Source organism: Gymnogyps californianus, chromosome 5 (genome assembly GCF_018139145.2).
Source record: "Gymnogyps californianus isolate 813 chromosome 5, ASM1813914v2, whole genome shotgun sequence".
NCBI lineage: Eukaryota > Metazoa > Chordata > Aves > Accipitriformes > Cathartidae > Gymnogyps > Gymnogyps californianus.
In genome coordinates this window covers 9362798-9381699 of record NC_059475.1, presented here as the reverse complement: position 1 = coordinate 9381699, position 18902 = coordinate 9362798, and the positions used below count along the sequence as shown (strand labels likewise).

The 18902-nt window shown below is 40.1% G+C and overlaps 1 protein-coding gene across 1 annotated transcript in view; it reads right to left on the bottom strand.

Annotated features, from left to right (window-relative positions):
• HIPK3 (homeodomain interacting protein kinase 3) overlaps nucleotides 1-18902 on the bottom strand; it is a 73757-nt gene that overhangs the window by 37595 nt on the left and 17260 nt on the right. The window lies entirely within an intron of this gene.

Below are 18902 nucleotides of genomic sequence, written 5' to 3'. Positions count from 1 at the left end.
ATGGCATGGCAATCTTAACAAGGCACACTGTTACCAGCTCTACCAACTTCAAGCGAGCTACCAAAAATAGCCTTTGTTCTACAGAATAAGCACATACCTCACTGTGCTGTGTATTTCTTAAACCCCACTGGTGTCAGTATACCCACTGAAATGAGAGACAAGTGAAATCATAGTTTCTTTGTTTCACTGTTCAGTGTAGGAAAAAAAAAATGTATGTTAAAAATCTATGAATTGACAGATTGAAGTTACAATAGGAGTTAACTGAAGTAAGTCATCATGCATTTAACCAGCTATCTTCTTCTAGCTGATTTGAACCGTTGCTTAACTGTCGAACCACTGCCTGTACCCCCAGGAGAGGAAGAGGACAGGAGCTGACTCTGTCCAGGGGAACTCTATGGTGAAAACTGACCCCTGGGGACACCTACTTATCAGGTAGCTGAAGTACAGAGCACTGGCTTCATAAACTTCTCCAAATCATCAGTGTGTCTCAACGCAAGCTTGCTGTGATTTAAAAAGCGGTGCATAAATGCAAGAGTAATTACAATTGTCATAACGTTTGGTACTTTCTAAATAGTAAACAGGAACAGGCAAAAACTAGCTGATGAAGTCAACACTTACATGCATCAACACAGCTTTAGATAAGAATGTTCTGAAATAAATACCACCCAAAGCCACTGCATGTGCTACCGCTTCAATAAGAAGTTATTGCTGTGTCATAACCGTACCAAAAAAAAGAAATCACAAAAATATCGAGGCAATGTTTACAAGTTGCATGATTACTTTAAAGGTAATTATTTAGCTAGAACACATGACTTGTATTTCCCTATGAAAGGCTCTCTACTTAACTGGATTAACACACTATTGATAGCTAAATTCCACTGCCGGAGGCTACTGTCAAGTCATCATTTCCAGAACAAACCTATAAGCTATTTTCTTTATCCTGTGTGTGACTATTACAACAAGCTCATCATGAATTTGCTCCCAAAGTGCTCTAAAAAAACCTGCTGCAAAGAACATTCAAGAGATGCATGACACAGGATTACCTGTTCTAATGAAATTAGACTGTACATCAGTCACAGGTTGGAAGGCTAAATACATTTTGCAGCCAACCAAGAAATTAACATGTAATTTTTCAATACTATTTTTTTAGTTTAAAGACGACTCAATTTTGATGCTGTGAAAATTGATTATCACCTAGAACTCAACTCCTAGACTTTTCCTAGGGAAAGCAACTCCAGCGTTGCACTCTCAGCAAACATTTCTCATGAAAATGTTTCTGGTTTTGCTATGAAAAACAACACTCACAGATATGTACGCTCACTTTCTCCATCCACTTCTTAACACACACGCGATACATAGGAGATTTATTAATACACGGAGAAGTTAGCTAGGAGAGAACAGAAGTAACTTACCTCAAAATAACATTTCTTGCACAAACATGCATTCAGGGTAATGCTACTGGAAAACACACCCTGTTCTGCGCTGCTCACCTTTGCAGAGCCCTCCCTCGCCCTTCCATTTCTGCGGGATGGCAACACAGAGGCAGAGCAAGGAAGAGGAACTCCTGACCCCTCCATTTTCATGCAATAACCAAGAGCCATGTCAATACAAGCACAGCCCTCATTTTTTTTGTTATCTCATTCCGACTTCTAGCATCTAACTAAAATCAGAAAGAAGCGAACTTAAAGTGGAGTCATAGTTTGTTCCTACTGTGCTTCACACAAAACAGAATCGATTTTAAAGTTAGGTTTAGTAACAGGAACAACAACAACAAAAACCCAACTCGTTCCAAACTGGTGAATTTTGAATTCTAACTTCCTTCCTCCTCTCCCAGCAACACTCTTTGTTTCCTGATGTTTATAACGCTGGGTGGGAGACAGAGCACAGGGCTTCCTAATGCAGGGCCCCAAAATGCTCTTATGAAGGGCCAAAGGGGAATAACCAAAAAGGTTAAAGTACATAAGGAACACAATCCAAAGAAAACATTTTCGTTAGGGACAGGACAGGCTGATGTGCTAGCTGCAGACAGAGGACTCAGAAAACAAGTTACAGTTCTCTCATTCTGTACCAGCAAAAAGTACTACGCTACTGTACACAAACAGAGCTGCTCGGAAGCTTTCATGAGACCATCTTTCCGGCACAATTTACCCTATTTTCCTGGGCTCTTGCCTGGCTCAGCAACATCAGCAGCCAACAATCACATTTCAAAGCATTGGTCACTCATGCAATAAAATCGTCTGTTGCACCACAGAGCAGCTCCTCATCAGGACCTCTTTATACAACAAATATAAAATCTATTTCATAAAACATAAGCGGACTGTGGAGCTCCACTGCTGGATTTGGCCATGCCAGAAGTGTATGTCTTCCAAAAAAAAAAAAGGGGGGGGGGGGGGGCAACAAAAAAACCCTACCTCTAATGTGCTACTAGACACAAAAGGTCCAACCTAAGGAAGCTAATGAGCTCAGACTGCCAGCAGCTAGGAGAATATATTAGGAACTATCAATACAAATGTAACTTCTTTGCTGCTTTGTCTTTGCTTAGGCTTTCGGTATAGTCACTATCAGAGACTGAATACTGACTGGATCTTTGATCATTCAGAGCTGGTTTTATATTCTTCAGAAGGTTATTAGAGGCTCACACGTGTATTCTGCAGCCCTTTGCCTCATCCCACCTTTTACTGAATGGGTTATGTTTGATACAGGAGAAAATGAGATTAAGCAAAGGAAGAATCCCCCTTTACAAAGGAAAGGATATTGTACTAACATCTAGGTCTACTTGAAATACATTTGTTGTTTCACAGGAATGTGTGTCTAATAGTTATTTTTATTTTTGTAAAATGTATGAAAAACATTACCCCTAAGCATGCATTTGTCAGTTGTGCGAATTCCACAAGTCAAGTTTCAAAGCATGACAAAGTTTTCACATTTTTCTTAGGCAAGTCACACGTGAGCCCAATGAAGAAAAAAAGACTATGGCTAATAAAAAAACCATACTGGAAATTTAGTTTGACTATAAATTAAAAGTACAAAAATTATTTTCTTTAAAATCCAGTTTAAATTAAAAGTTTCACAAAGAATAAAAAGAGACTGTGTTTAACCACATCATAGATTAAAACCCAGGGAAATGGGCATTAACCCCTTTTAGCTACCAGTTCTTTAGTAACATGTAACAGTCCACTCAATGCAAGGAAAAAAAAAAGGTGTAAATAGAATAACCAACGTACAACAGATTTAGGAAGAAGAAAGAAAAAGATACTTTGACTTGCAAAAGAAAATATTCTTAATTGTACATAGTCCCTTTTCAACAACTCCCTTTGCATTCCTACTTCTTTCGCACACTAAAAATTCTACCGTGCCACGTCGCCTTGAGCCGGCAAGGAGCGTGGGAAGGGTCCAATTGTGTAAGATGTTATTAAGGCAGCAAAGCTGGCTACTTAACTGAAGATACTTAAATACTCAAAATAATGACATAGCTTAGCCAGCAACTCTCAGACCAGAGAGCTGCCTACCTGTAGCGTAATAAGGAGTTGTTCAAACACACCCTCCCCGTGTGCATTCTGCGTAAGGTATCCATGCCCCGAGGGCTGACGGTGGCAGCCTTGCGTGTTTACCATGTTTACCACAAGGCAGAATAGGACTTACCACTATTCCCTGTGCACCCACATGCTTCTAAGTGATGGAAGGATTCCCCAACCACGGAACTAATTATGGTATATCAATAAGGTAAATATGTCCCCCCCTAAAAAAGTTAATTTACAAGCATAAAGTATTTTTTCTTCAGAGTAGAACAGCAGGAACTTGAACTCCTAAGGATACCTAGCAGTACTGATAGCCCTAAAGAGGCATCTGCTCAAGATGCTGCAGTTAAAGGACAGTGCCTAGCAGAAGTATGTGAAGAATCCCACGTGGCAGTCCTTCAGATGTCAAGCACCAGAGTGTATTTTAAAACAATCTGGGCTAATATTAATTTTTCAGATACTTTCTCATAGGCTCAGACCTACAAAAGTTTGGCACAAAATACTACATACTAGTTAAAGCAAGTAAGACATTATAAAATATTTGTTTCTACAAGGGAGGTTTAAAAAAAAAAAAAACAAACCACCCAAACGAAACCACACAACAGGAGAAAAATTAAATACAGCAATGTGCTGCTCCAAGAAGACAGTCCTGTAAATACAGGTATACACAGCTACAGTTTTCTTGACGTAATTCTGAGCGTGCACTCTCTTCCCATTCCCCAATACATTTTTGGGTGGGGATGTCTCTTCCTTTTGGGGGTTTTGGGCTTTTTGTTTGTCTGGTTTTGGTTGTCGGGTGGAGGCTTTTTTGTTTGGATTTTCATTTGTTTGTTGGGTGTTCTGTCTTGTTTTTTTTTAAATAAAGTTCCCTGCCCTGTCTGCGTAGTTTTCTGTTCTTCTTGCAGTGGCAGTGCCAGTCATGAGAAGCGAGCATTGAGCAATGAGCTGGAGAGAGAACTAATAACACAGGCTCTTAGCAAACATCAGGAAATTATTTCCATTTTAGAAGTCAGGAAGCTTTTGACACATTTCTCCACAGGTCTTTGTGCCAGATTCTGCTGAAGAAGAGAATCTGCTGTCATGCCACACAAATGTGAACAAGCTTATCAACAACCACTGGACTTAATTATACTTTGTTGTGGCTGTTTTTTCAGATTTGCACTACTTCTCTCCCCAGACAAGAATGAACAATCCTAGATCTCTATTTTGCCTTCTATAACATGCAAGGGCAACAAGCATATTAGTTAGTTAGTCCAGAGCTACACACATGCTGACTAGCCAGATGGCTACTGCAAAACAGCAAGGATAACAATGAACTTCTCTTTTTTCATCTTGCAGGAATCACTAGTTTGAATCTTCCCTCTGCTCTGCAGGTGCTGTTCGTACTGCTGGTATTGGCATCTTCAGGACTCTCATCTGCTGTCAGATTTGGTTTGAAGTACTAGAAAGTTATGGTAGTATTGGGACAAATGCACACTTACACACGTTAAGAAGTCAGCCAAAAAAGCTCAGCTCTGAAGTTTTTCCAAAAATCCCCACTAGATTAGACCCACCCAGCAACCACCTTATTTTTTTATTGCAGGAGTTTCTTGCTTTACCCACTTCAGAACCACGACTGCAGGCAACCAAATGTCCCCTCCATGGTCACGGTCCATCTTCAAAACAGGTGCTTTCGCTTGTCCTCACAGCTCACCACTGGAAAGTTACAGATGCAACATACACAGAGAAACTTCAGAGATTTATCCATAACTATTCTCTAAAGATTAATGAAAAAGTGAAAGAAAACATTCAAAGAATTTTTAAGAGGAACTACACTAACAGTCTTGTGCAGAGGAAAAATTAAGCTACATCACTGTAACTTAAGAACTGAAGAATGAATCCACTCAGATGACTGCCATTAAGCTGCCATTAAACTACAGAATACTTGTACTTTTTTATTTGCTAATACACACTAGCCTGTGTACTGCCTTTCATTTTTGCTTTCACCTCAAACCCCGTAAGTCAGTTGCTTGACAAAACGTTAAGTTTGTCTCACAAAAGAGAGTTCTTTCTTAAGGCACAGCCCTAGAAAAAAAACTAATGTTTGAAAATATCTTTATAAACTTCTGAACCAAAGCTGAAATCAAACCACAGCAGCAAGGGGAAACGAGTTGCTGCATCTGATTTTACGCATGCTTAAGACACACAAGCGACGCAATTCATTAACAACAAAGACTGAGGGCATGCACACGTGTGAATACATGGCAGGGGGACATATACATAAAACACAACCACACCACCATATATAGCAAGACTTTCACGTTATTTAAGCAACTAGAAGTTAACGGACTAGCTTTCTAAAAGGTACACATTTTGTTACATAGTCCCTGGCTCCCCAAATGGCACGCATTAGCCCCACTGCCGCAGAACGGCACTGGAAGTAACCAGGGGGTCCAGCCCCACACCAGCCACCAGCTCCATGGGTGGAGGGTTTCTGGTTCCTCCTCTTCCCGCTCTAGCACCACGCCAGTTCCTGTTCACTTCTGCGCCAAGCACAGGGACTCGGCTCTTCAGGAGCCCTCCTGAAGATGCCTGACGAGCTGTTCCCTGGTGCACGTTTGAGCATGCCACCGGCAGACTGCGTCGCCTACTTCCCGAACCGCAGGAACGCTGCTCCTTCACAGCACTCGCCCCTGCGGTGGCTCAACACACCTCCCCTGAAGCGTGAGCCCGGCACCCACCATCAGAAACGCATGGAAATCCAAAACAAGCACCACGCACAAACTAGGAAAGTGCAGATCTCCTGGGTCGGGAGGGGGAACAGCACTAATTACAAAGTAACAAACTTTTAGTAGAGGTTTAAATCTGTCTGTAAGGGAGAGGAAGGGCTAAAGTTACTGTTCTGCATTTGGTATTCCTAATTCACATAACACTGTCTTCTGTGAAATGGTTAAAGTTGATACAGATTATTTATCTTGGAGGGATCTAACCTATATACACTGGTTAGCTAAATGATTTAATGGTTATTACACCGGCATTATTTCATACAAGCCTGTAAGAGTCAGCCAGTGGTCTCACGTAAGCTCGATTCTCCCTGCACACAGAATGAAAATGCTGAAGTGTCAAAAAATAGCTACAAAACAGCAAACCACATACAGGCATGACCTCCATCCGATCTAGTAAATCTGCATTAAATATCAGACTTAGTTTTAGGGCTTCTCTTTTAATTTTACACCAGATACACTCCCCCCGCCCCAACATAGAGGTAATTTGATATCATTTGTACACGGGCTAATAACGATGCTACAGATAGAAATATAAAGAAAAAGGTGTTTCTCATATGTAAATACTTAATAATCATAGCCAACATAACCTCAGAACAACCAGAGATGAAGCAAAATAAAACTAGTGCTAATTAGGTTTAGGCAATCCTGAAGTTGCTCTTTCAGGAAGGCAACTGCATGGCTACAAACTGACTATCCCAAATGGCATGTGGCACCACTCCATGAGCAACCATCCCTGTGGAACAGTAATTCAGAGGGCAGGGTGGAGTACTCGGGCACTAACGACACACACTAATTCCTGATTATCCTTCTATGTAATACCCTACAGTGTTGCAGTTTTTTCCCTTGTTAAACATCTACCAGTTTCGTAACTTTTTTGGTAGGTTTTTAACAGCTAAACTCCTGCCTATATTAAACATTACGTTAAATGGGAAAATTACACAGAGCAAGACAACACTAGGGACGTAAGTGGTGTTGCTCATGAAAAAACAGGTGTCTCTCAACTCAATGAGAGAAGAAACTCATACAGTTCATCTACCAGTAAGGCAGAGAGACCAGTAAAGAAACAGCAAGAAATAAACTTCAGTATCAGTTAAGCACTTGACTTTTGTTAGTGCCTCTCTCTACAGAAATTATTCAGCATAATCAGATGGACATCAACTCTAACTACAGAGCCTTCCCAGCTACTTTGCACGTACAGGAAAGCTTTTGATTTAAGAATACTTTCTTAGTGGAAGTTGTTGAAATAATTCAAGGCTAGATGAAAACCAAAGCACAGTCAGAAGCCATACCGTATAATCTACAGATTATATCCTCCTGTTCTACTTTCTAGGGCTCGTTACCAAAAACGCTGAGGCCCTCTGCTCCGCTTCTAGCTACTCTTCCAGAGATGTACACTGTCCAAAACTGGCTGCATCTCCACACAACACTGTGCCAGAGTAACTGTCTCATGATGGGAATAGCAAGTACATCAGTGCACAGACACCAGCCTGCAATCCCTTGTGCTACTGCCAAAAACAGAGGAGCAGCTGGAGGTCTCTCCAGCCCTGCTGTCACCCACTGGTAACGGCCAACACAGAATTCATTCATCAGGTAGTTCTCTAGAGAAGCCAAAAACCTATGGTATAGGCTCTGGATTTACCGTAAGACAAAGTCCAAACCCCATGAACTACAGCCACTTTACTGAACTCAGAAACTTGGCCACACAGAAGATGCAGAAGATGTTTTAAATGCACCTCAGAAACCATATTTACGGGGGGGGGGGGACACGACAGGTGTGTGGAAATGCTGTTGAAAATTTCAAGGTGTTAAAAACACTCTTAACAAAATACATGTAGCCAAATAGCATACTTTAAGAAATACACAACAGATCTTGAGCTAAAACAGTACTGGATGGCAAGAAGTGAAAGATTAATTATCAGGAGTGAGAAAATTAACAGCTCAAAATTTTAAACAGTATTGGGGTTCAAAAAGGCACTCAGTACAACATCCAGTGCTATTATCGCAAATAATGCTTTTGACATTGGACCTTTTTCGCAAGTATCATTAAGTGCTACTACCAATTTGCGACCTACAGCATACCCTAACAACTCAAAGCAATTTTAAAAATAATGCAGTTTTTCAGTTGATGAAACTACAGTAGCATACAGCTTCAAAGCTTCATATAGTGTTACATTTATACAAAAGCCTTGTACATAAGCAATGTAACATATGCAGTTTTTCAAAGAAGTTATGAAATGCACATATCCAAAAGTTATCGAGGAAGTATGTTTTATTGAGAGAAAGTAATAAAAATAATGAAAAACCTGTTCCAATTCAATTCCTAGAATGAATTTTGGACAATTAAAAGACATTTTAAAGTCACATTAGTTTTGAACCTGCAACATCCAAAAAAAAAAAAAAAGAGAAAGTTCAGTTGTCTTCTTTACGTACTCATACACACACACACACACAGAGAATACTGATATTGTTGCTAAAGGAACGGTTCTTTTTCCAAGATTACCTATATACACTACACTTGAAACAATAAAGCATACTCTCGTGAAAGATTTCATCATGACGTATCTGGTGTTTTTAAATATTCTGAACACCTAGTACTGAATGATTGACTATAAGGGTGAGAACCTATTGTTCTCAAAAATATCCAATAAGGCATTCAAAATACTGATAAAAATTCAACTACAGTGCAATTCTGAATTAAGGGAACCATGTAACGAGGTATTTTGTGACAGATTGCTGCGCTGTCCTGGGACAACAGAAACATCCTTGGCATTTATAAAGGGGAAAATGGCAACATTTACTATAGTCCTTAGAGCCTAAAACAAAACTCCACAAACATTTCATTTTTAGCACTGAGAATGCTTCCAGTGCAAGCAAACTTCACTGGCTGCATCTCAGTTGCACACAAACAGGGCAACTGGCAAACTGCTCTGTTTCACTGCTTTAGGTAGTTTTAAATATGGTGGGCCCAGCACACACCATGAAGGTAAGAGTGAGAAATCCTGAATCCCGTGGAGCATTCGCCATGAGTTTAACAGAGAAATGAGAAGAGGTTTGACTTGCCTGCTCTGAAGATGCACTGTGACTATCTTTTTTCCCCCCAAAGAATAAGGGCTTCATAGTCAGGCTCCTACGCTGCTGCAATTCAGATAATGTAGTGCATTTTACAGAATATGTACTAATTTACTACTGATATAAAATTCCAGATATCATGCATTTCCAAATAAGCTATTTTTAATAATTTATCCTTGAAGTACATATTGTGCACTGAGAAAAACATTCTGGTCATAATTCTGACTTTATCTTTATGGCTAGTAAACAAAGATTAGACTTTTAGAAGCACAAGGAAATTCAGTGAACCCCAATGTATTCTGAATTTAGTATTGTTTAAGTGGGCCTTCACTAAGAAGTGAGGATGCAGTTGTTTTTCCATTACTTAACAGGCTATTGGTCAGCTTTTGGTGTTCAGACATGAGAGCTGAAGTCCGCTTGCAGTCATACCATGCCATACAACAAGCTGGACAACACCGCACGGACGGAAGACCGCTCCCCACCGTCCATCTTCCATGGAGGCTTAGTACTACTAGCTTGTGCTTCTGCCCACTTCCAACAATGAGCATGTGGGACAGAAGGCCATAGCATTGTCCCCTCTCCCACATACTTTGCACCTACGCCTGCAGGGAGATTCAGAGTTTTATTAAATGCTTCATAGGGATAAAAACAATTTTACTTTTCTCCTCACTAGCACAACCTTGTCTGCATAAAGACTCACCTACTCACACGCAAGTACTACTGGTTTAAATTACATTATGCCTACCCTTCAATCAACTGTTGCTGTCCAGTTACCAACAAACCAAGATTTTTAAGCACAATGACACTTCCCATGTTCTTAAGGTAACATCACAGTTTCAAAATGCAACTGCTTGAAAACATTACCTGTGAACTGCTTTTGACTTGCTTCCCCCAGCCCCCTAATCCAATTTCACATGTTAGAAGGTATTTTATTAACAGTCCAAACAAAAATCCCTCCAAAATACTAGCTAGCACTGCAGGATCAAGGACCTTCAAACATATGATATAAAATTTGACAATATGGACATTTCAGGCAACGTATGTTCATATAAATTTTAATTTTACTTAACTACATCCCAAATACTTATTTTTATGTCAGATGCCTCTACCACTTTCCAATTAATGCCAGAGTTCACGAAAGGGTTTTTTCTTGTCACTGGTTTGTTTTTTTAATCACGATAGTATTTTATTGCTGGGTTTGGCCTGAACCAGCATGAGTGTTAAATGTTCTAAACGTGCCCACATTCTCTATTTGCACTTGTTCAACCTGCTTGATTTTCAGATCAACTGAGGCAGTTTGCCTTCTGCGGCTAATGGGACGAGCCCCCAGCTGTGGTACATCCTCTCCCTTTCACAGGCTGTGTCAGCAGAGCAGCAGCTCGGCCAATCTTTGTGTACTCAACCACGCAGAAGACTTCTTCCCTACATGTCTGCTTCATCCTCTTCACTTGTGTTGGATGCCATGAGCTGATGCAGAAGATAGCCTTCACCCACAAAACAGCTCTCCTTCAAAGACAAGGATGCCAGATGGAAGAGACAGGGGCTGATGTATAGTCTTTGCTTTCAATCACGTTGATTTAGATCTAGTACTACCTGCTCTTACAACAGAAATACACAGTCATATTTTCAAAACAGGCACAGTGGGAGCAGTTAAGACACAGTATTTACAAATATAGCGTTGTAGCTACTGCTGATATTTTCTGCAATTAAGATATCCGATATATCTGCACTCATGTAGAGATGTATGATGAACAAATCTTTGTGACAAATATCAGTGCAGTGAAAAAAAGGATCGCATTTCAGTAGATCTATTTTGATGTGTGAAAAATAAAAGCTGCTTCCCAAAACTTTAGCCATGACAAAGTTAAGTCTATTGTTTAACCCCAAAAACCTGAAATACAGCAAGAAGCAAAAGCTCTTTCGCCTTCAAGATTATGAAAGAATTTCTCTTCTGTTCAAACCAAAGCAGTCTAAAGACCAAGAGAACCATCATCAACTCTGATTTAAGTTGTTGCTCCTGCCATCACTATTAATTTGAAATCCAGGCTGACGTTACTAGAATCTCCAGCAGGTACATGGTACCTTCAAATGCTTCATGTGTTATCCTGGCTTACGTTACTCGGAAAATCTCTGGCTCAGAAAAATGACCAACTCGAAGGCTAGCCGCCATTTCATCCATTCCCATCCCCACAATACTCCTCTGGATCTTCAGAGAGGATTAAAAAAAAAAAAAAAGAAAAAGAAAAAAGTTGCAAATTTACAGTAACCCTGCCATTTTTTTTCCACAGCGGGGGGAGACACACAGGAACAAAAAAAACAAACCCCACCAAAAAATCTGATCTTATTTTCTGCTTCTATGAACAGAGAATAGTGAGGTATTAGAGACCATGTTACGTTGACTAGAAAATAAGAGAATTGAAACTACATTTGTTATCAAATAGCTATATAAACATGAAGTTATGATGAGCTGAGATTGCCACTCCTGGAGGATACTTATAATGGTTTTGGTTAGGTCCTAGTAATCGTGAAATAAAAGTTTAAAATAGGAAGTCAATTAAACAATTTATGAACACTATGCAAAAAGTGCAAACAAAATCTTGCCAAATCAAAGCAACTTCTTCACAGGCACAAGCCACAAAAGCTTATCTTGACATTAAGTTCTGTTTGCTCAGATAAGAAAATAAACCAGCAATCACAGCCCTGCAACTTTAAAGGGGGAAAAAAATTTGTTAAGTGTCCCAATTCACTTGTAAAAGCAATTCGTTACATTATCACGACTCTTTTCTTATATATACTACTGACAGTAACCATGCTCACAAGTACAGCAGCTGACTTCGAACATGCTGACCTTGAGCAAGCAAATGACCTTAGCAGCATGTACTTCTGGCTTATTTCATTGCAACAGCAAAACAGCCTCACCATCTATAGTAGTCTAAAGTCTCTGGCCACCACCCCTGGCTATTTTAAGATATCCCAATACACTTCAGTGATGCACAGTTCAAAGTGATAGAATAACATCTGCTAGCATGTTGAAGTGCAAGTTGTTTACAGAGGCATTTTTAGCTTGCTCTCATACTGCACTTCCCTAACTGACCGAAAACTCAATTAACAGAGCTTTGCTTCCTGTTTAAATATCTAAAACCCAAAATTTAAAAAAAAATTTGAGCAAGAATATTAGGCATCATGAAGGGAGAAAAACCAAGACATCCCACTCTAGATAAAACTAATTTAGAAACTTCAAGTATGTGACAGCAATGGGTGGACTTGAAAAAGCAGTTGCTTCCTGAGATGTCAATTTTGCACGACTTCTCTCCTTGGTCATCCCTATAAGGAAAATCTCTATTAAGATAGGTGTTTATTTGTATACAAGCTTTTAGCTGATATTTTAAACATATGTAAGTTGTATGTTGATCTGATGGTAGGAGAAGATAATCGACAAGTTACTCAGATACAACGGATGTGTTACTCACTGAGTCATAATAACCCATCCTGCTAACAATCCTAACCTACAAAAAGAAAACATTCAATTTAACAAAAACACTCTAGGGAGGTATTGTCAGCCTGTGTTCTCTGGAGTCCCTGCAGTGACAAGGACTACATCTAATCAAGTTACAAAGGCCAGTGAGAAAACAAGCCTCGCCAGGAATTTACAGCCATGAGAATTTTTTCCTAATTTTGAAGGAATGTGTTTAAGAAAGAGGGAGAACAAATAAATCAGATCAAATAAGTTTCATAGATTTGAGGGGAAAAAAACAGCATAAGCTTTTGGTGGTTTATTCTGAAACTAAGTATGAAGCTGAAAAAGCCATAAATAAAAAGCTGTCCTAGTGCAACAGCCTCAGAGCACGCACATAGCCCTTGCTACATCCCAGCCCATGGGCAGTAATTAAGCCACAGAACTCAATTACTTTATTCTTTTTCCAAAACCCTTTAAAGCAGAAGAGATCACACCGGATCGTATCACTTTTCCAAGCTGCAGCAGAACTGACTGGGCAAGTGAAAGCAGTGTCAGGACCACAGGACACAATGATTATCACTCTTCCTCCATCCTCTCTGATCCTTCATGGGAGAGGAGGGTAAGGGGGGGGGGGGGGGGGAAGCCTGCTCTCATCCAACAGGAATACATCCAACAGCAATTTTTCCATCTCTCTGAGCTGCGCTGCAACACTAGTGACATTTGGCATTTTGTCTGGAACCACTCTATGTTGATTAGCAACTATCCTTAGTTGGAAGGCTAGATGGAGGATATCACTGTTCAATTCAGGAATGAGTTGACTCTACTGAGTGCATCTACTCACATCATTTGCTTTTCCTTATGGGCACGTTGCTGAATAACTAGGATCGTATTTTACTGCTGTCACCAGTGGAGCAGAAAAACATTTCCAAGCTATGAGAGTCCCTTAATAACCAGACACCTTCCTTTCTGCCAGCATCACTCAAGTTGTCCATCAGCCTACCACAGGTTCAGCTGGTGCCCCGTTTTATATGGACATCAATTATATTGCTTCCCATACATTTCATTTTCCCAAACTAAACAGCAGTTTGCATACGGACCGCTGGATCCCAAGAGGAGTATCCTTCCATCAGGAAAGTGAGTGCTTGTTCTCAAAACATATTTTCAGTAAAATTTCCAGCTGTACTCTAACAGCAGTATAATCTGACACAGTGTGATGAAGCAGATGTTTTCTTCGGAGACAGGAGGCAAAGGAGGAAACGTAACTGTCAGGGCAGCTACACAGGCAACTGGAGTAGCGACTGTTCAACTCCCTTCAGAGGCTGTGCCTAAGGAGCACACAATGAAGTAACATACTCACTCCTACACCTGCAATGGCTACTGTTAAGTCCATGATATTAGAAGGATTTTATGAATGGTAAGTTTTGTAAGCTTTACCGAAGTCTCATTTTCAAAAATCCTGAAGGAATCCATCAGGAAGACAACCCTGAATTTAATCAACATGAAGGTGATTCCCCTTGAAAAACAATTAAGCAATAACTCCTCCCAACCAACAGCAAACCCTACAAATCATGAGGCTCTGCACACACAAACACTGCTATAGCTCTCCCTTAGTGATCTACGCTCACCGTGCAATGCAAACATGGCGATGCGTTTTAGGAATTCAGTTGGTGTTACAGCCAAGCAACAAGTGGGAGAAGAAAAGTATCAGAGAAGGAAGAGGCTTCATCATTACCAAACCCTGCCACGTAGATGGTACCATTAGATGGAACTGTGCATCCTTTAAATACAATTTTACCCGCTCTGAACAACAGCTGAATGGTACGGATGACAGCAACGTGCAGAAGACATCGCTAACTGTCATGTGGGTATTAGCTAACGAGTAAAACAGAACTCCTTAACCGCTGGTGTTGCACACAGCTATTTCAAAAAGGGGAAATTATACACAGGTTTTAACTGAAGCGTCTCTGGAGAAAAACTCCTGGGGGGAGTGCCAGAAGAAAGAAGAGGTCTGCTGCGAAACCAGGCCTAAAGAGTTGTCTCTCAATTCCAAACGCTGAGAAGGCCATTGCTTCTCACGGCAACAGAAAGGAAAGTAACTCTGCTCCCTGAAACAGGTGGGCAGGACTACCTTGACCATTTCAGATCACTCTGCTCTTCTGGGAGGTTACTGCTCCTTAGAGCCTGCCATTTTGAAGCTCCTCTTCTCACACCCGCTTCCCTAAATACATATAACCTCAGCAGAGGGGCAAAGCAAAGCAAAATGACTTCCAAGAGGGAAACACCATGCCCTGGGAAAACTTTCTGCCTCGCCAGATGAGCGCAAGACACCAGACTTAGAAATAAATGTGTTGATTCCCCTCCTCCGCAGCCTGCACTGTGCGATAAGGGGAAAAGATTTGATTTTGGATGCAACACTCCCCTTTTCATGATTTGGGACACAGTTGACCAAAAGGACAGCAACATAATTCTCATACCATTTCCATATATGACAAAAGCTTGATCACCTACGCTGTACGTAAGGTTTTTTTTTCTTTTCAAAATGAATACACTGCCTAGTTATTTACCTACTTAGATCACTCATAAAAGGTCAACAGTCTTAACATGTGAGGCCAGCAGCAAAGAAAAGGCTTCAAATACCAGATCTCTCTAGCCCACAGCTATTAAAATCCAGACCAGCATAAAAACAGCGTGTAAGCACAGACACTGTCTTTTAGGGAAAGAGTATTCAGAATAACATTTCATCTTTAAAACAAACAAAAAATAATAATCTGTGACTTAAGACAGTGTATTGTGGTTAGTATTTATTCATATCAATACTCTAATTTCTAGCAATATAGAACAGCCAGGAGTTTCCAAAAGGTAATGAAAAGTCAAAAAGTATTTTTATACTTGTTTCAACCATTTTCTTACTTTCTCTTTGCTTGACAAAGCTGAAACAGAAATAGGAAACATCAAATCATTATCACTCCATCCAGTTTGTCTCCATTTTTCTGCTTGTCTACACCCTTTTAAAATTCAATTAGTCTCACTTTTTTACGCTCTATCCTCATACGAAGTACTGTAATGCCTCCAATAGTCTTCAGTATGTCACCTCTTCTTCTGCTATAGACTAAGGTAAGTAAGGCAAGTCAGCCCATTGTCCATTCACCTGGCTGTATTACATTCCCTGCCTTAAGCCCTAATCCTCTTACCACTTATTTTTCCAGTTCATTACTCACTTCCTCTTACGGATGTAAAATACTGACACTACCATTCCAAATAAACACCGTAACATTAGACTTTGTGGCATTCTCCATTCTCGTGATAATTAGCTTACGACAGTCCCATGAACAAGAAAAAAAAGCAGTGACAAGATCCGGGCGGGGGGGGGAACAACCACCACCAACCCTTTCTCTTTATTCACTTTTGCAAAACCTCTCTATGGGTTTCTCTTGAGCATTCAGTGTACGCCTCTACAGACACTGGTGGGCATACGCTTTCCATAGAGGAAGTGCAAATCCTATTCTTGAAAATGACCATGGCATAAGTTAACAGTGCTGCCAGAAATAACAGTTCCTCCCTTCTCCCCAGGCCACCTCCCTCCCTCCTCACACTGGCACAAGCACTCTGGCAGAGGCGGGGTGAGCAGAACGAGGGACAGGGACAGGGTTAGCATCACCCTCGGAGCAGGATGGCACCGGCACCGCAGGGTTGAGAAGCGCCATCCCGATGCTGCAGGGATGCAGCCCTGCTTCCTCTCAACCTACGCCGTCATTCAAGGGCATTTCATTCCATCCCTTTCTAAGGCCTCAGATCCTAACATAGTCATTTTAAAACAAAATGTTTCCGCTTAGTAACTTTATCTTTAAACTCTTGGGCCTGACTGAGTGCTTTTGCACATCAGAAAAGGCCAGGTTCACATCACATTTACCTAGGAAATATCCATATAAATGTTTAAGTAGTGTATTGTGCCTGTCACTTGGTGAAGCAAAGTCTCACGCACTGTCATCTCTGACCACGCAAGGATCCCCACTGGTAAGAGCTACAGGTAAAGCTCATGACAATACATACTGCTTAGCACAGAAACAATTTCCAAAGATTGTACACAAGAATACAGATGGGATCACACTAATAAAAGAGGTGCTGTAGGGAACAAGCATTTTTTTAAAAAACGTTTCCAATTTGAACTCTAATTGGATTAATTTAGCTTGAAGCTTTAAATAAAAATCTATTTAAACGGATGTTTTCTTGCTAAATAACCTAAACAAACACATAGCATGACTGAGCTGGGGGGGGGGGGGGGGGGGGGGGGGGGGGGGGGGCGGGGGGGGAGATTTCAGTGTCCCAACTGCTGCTTGATTTTTTTAAAGGGTTTGTTTCAACATGTCATAGTCAAACAAGTCAAACCTGCACTATCACTCCCACCCTTTTCCAATGCAAAAAACATTTAAGTACAGTTATATTTTATGAAGTAGCCCCTTATTTGATTGACAAGAAGCACAATCTCTTGCAAAATAAATTCCATTTCAATACAATATATTCTCTGAAGGCCTTTCTCATTCCTCTTTAAGGCTTTTCTCTTCAAATTTCCCTGGCATCATCTACTTTGAGACCTTCTGGATGAAATTTTCTAATATTATTTATGCTAGTCAGGTACTTCCAAAGCAATAAAAAGAAAGTTTGAGAAACTGCGTGCCAAACTACACAAAGTTAATTTGAATCACCAAACTGGTAGAAAGCCATGCATCCACGATGAAATCCAGCATGCTAAAAACCTTTTCAGAAGTAAATCTTTTCAGAAGTAAACTTTCTGCTGAAAATAATTTAAGTATAGTATCTTTTTTTTCAAAATTAAGTCAGTTTCAAAATTATCTCAACCAATATTTAACTTGAATATAACACCAAAACTATTCAAGTAGATAGACCCTAACCTTTTTTCTTTTTGTATGTCCTTTTTACTTTCAAAAAAATACTGACTTAAATACTACTTTATAGAAGCATTATAGAAGGATTATAAAACTATACAAGATAAAAGAATATGATCTTCTACTGAACAGCCTGAATATTTACAAAGCACTTAAGTGCAACTTAGTAACTAGGGAATTTTAGGTGCACACGTTATATGAGTCTATGAATATCATTCAACATCACTGAGCCAAGACAAGCATACAAACCCACGAGTCTCAGTCTTGGGGGGGGAAGAATATTTTTGAATGTACATCCACAACGAACCCCATTTACTCACACTTCAGTGCATGTAATGCAATACAAGTATTCAAAATGCACACAAGGTGCCACAGAGTTGCACATTGATCTTGCCAGCGTACAGACCTGCTCAACCTAGCAGGCATGTCAAAATTCTATATAAAGTGTAAGTGCAAAGGAACATCAACCCAAGTAAAACGAAACTACAGCTAAAATTTGTACATAGGCAACTGAATAAGTGCAACAATGCTATGTCTAATGAGCCATCTGAAATAGAAAACAAAAATTTGAAACTAGTTAGTCAAGAACGAAGTACTACAATAGGACCACCCAGTCCGGCTGCCTACAGCCTCTCCCTTTGTCAGTTCTTGGGGAGGCGGAAGGGAGAAATGGCAATAGCTCACAGTAATCTGTAATTGCTTCAATAAATAAAAAGCCAAAATACGTAAGGAAGTATTCTCAGACCACGCATCTTGAGTATCTGCTGAATTACGAACTTGTACAGAACAGCTGATGTTAAGATATTTGCACTTGTCTAGAACCTCTCAGAATTCACGCCGCCTTTTCAAGACTTGCACGTTTTTGTCCTGAGGGGCCCGAAAATATAGTATGAGTGGTGTACAGCTATTACACCAAAATGAACTCTCAAGTTACTTAATTTCTTATTTCCTCTCGTGCACATTTTTTTGTAATGCGGGTATGCATCAATCCATATAGTTTCCCAATTTAGTTTTCTGTTGACGAACTTTGTGCAGTTTTTAAACCCTTAGCTGCAGTTTGTAATTAAGTAATGGGGAAATGCAGGTGATGAATTAGAATATTTTATATGAGCACTGTACATGAAATGTTCTTGTTTACAAGCTACAGTCCAATAATAGTTAGATGCTTCTGGCATGAACTCCAATCACT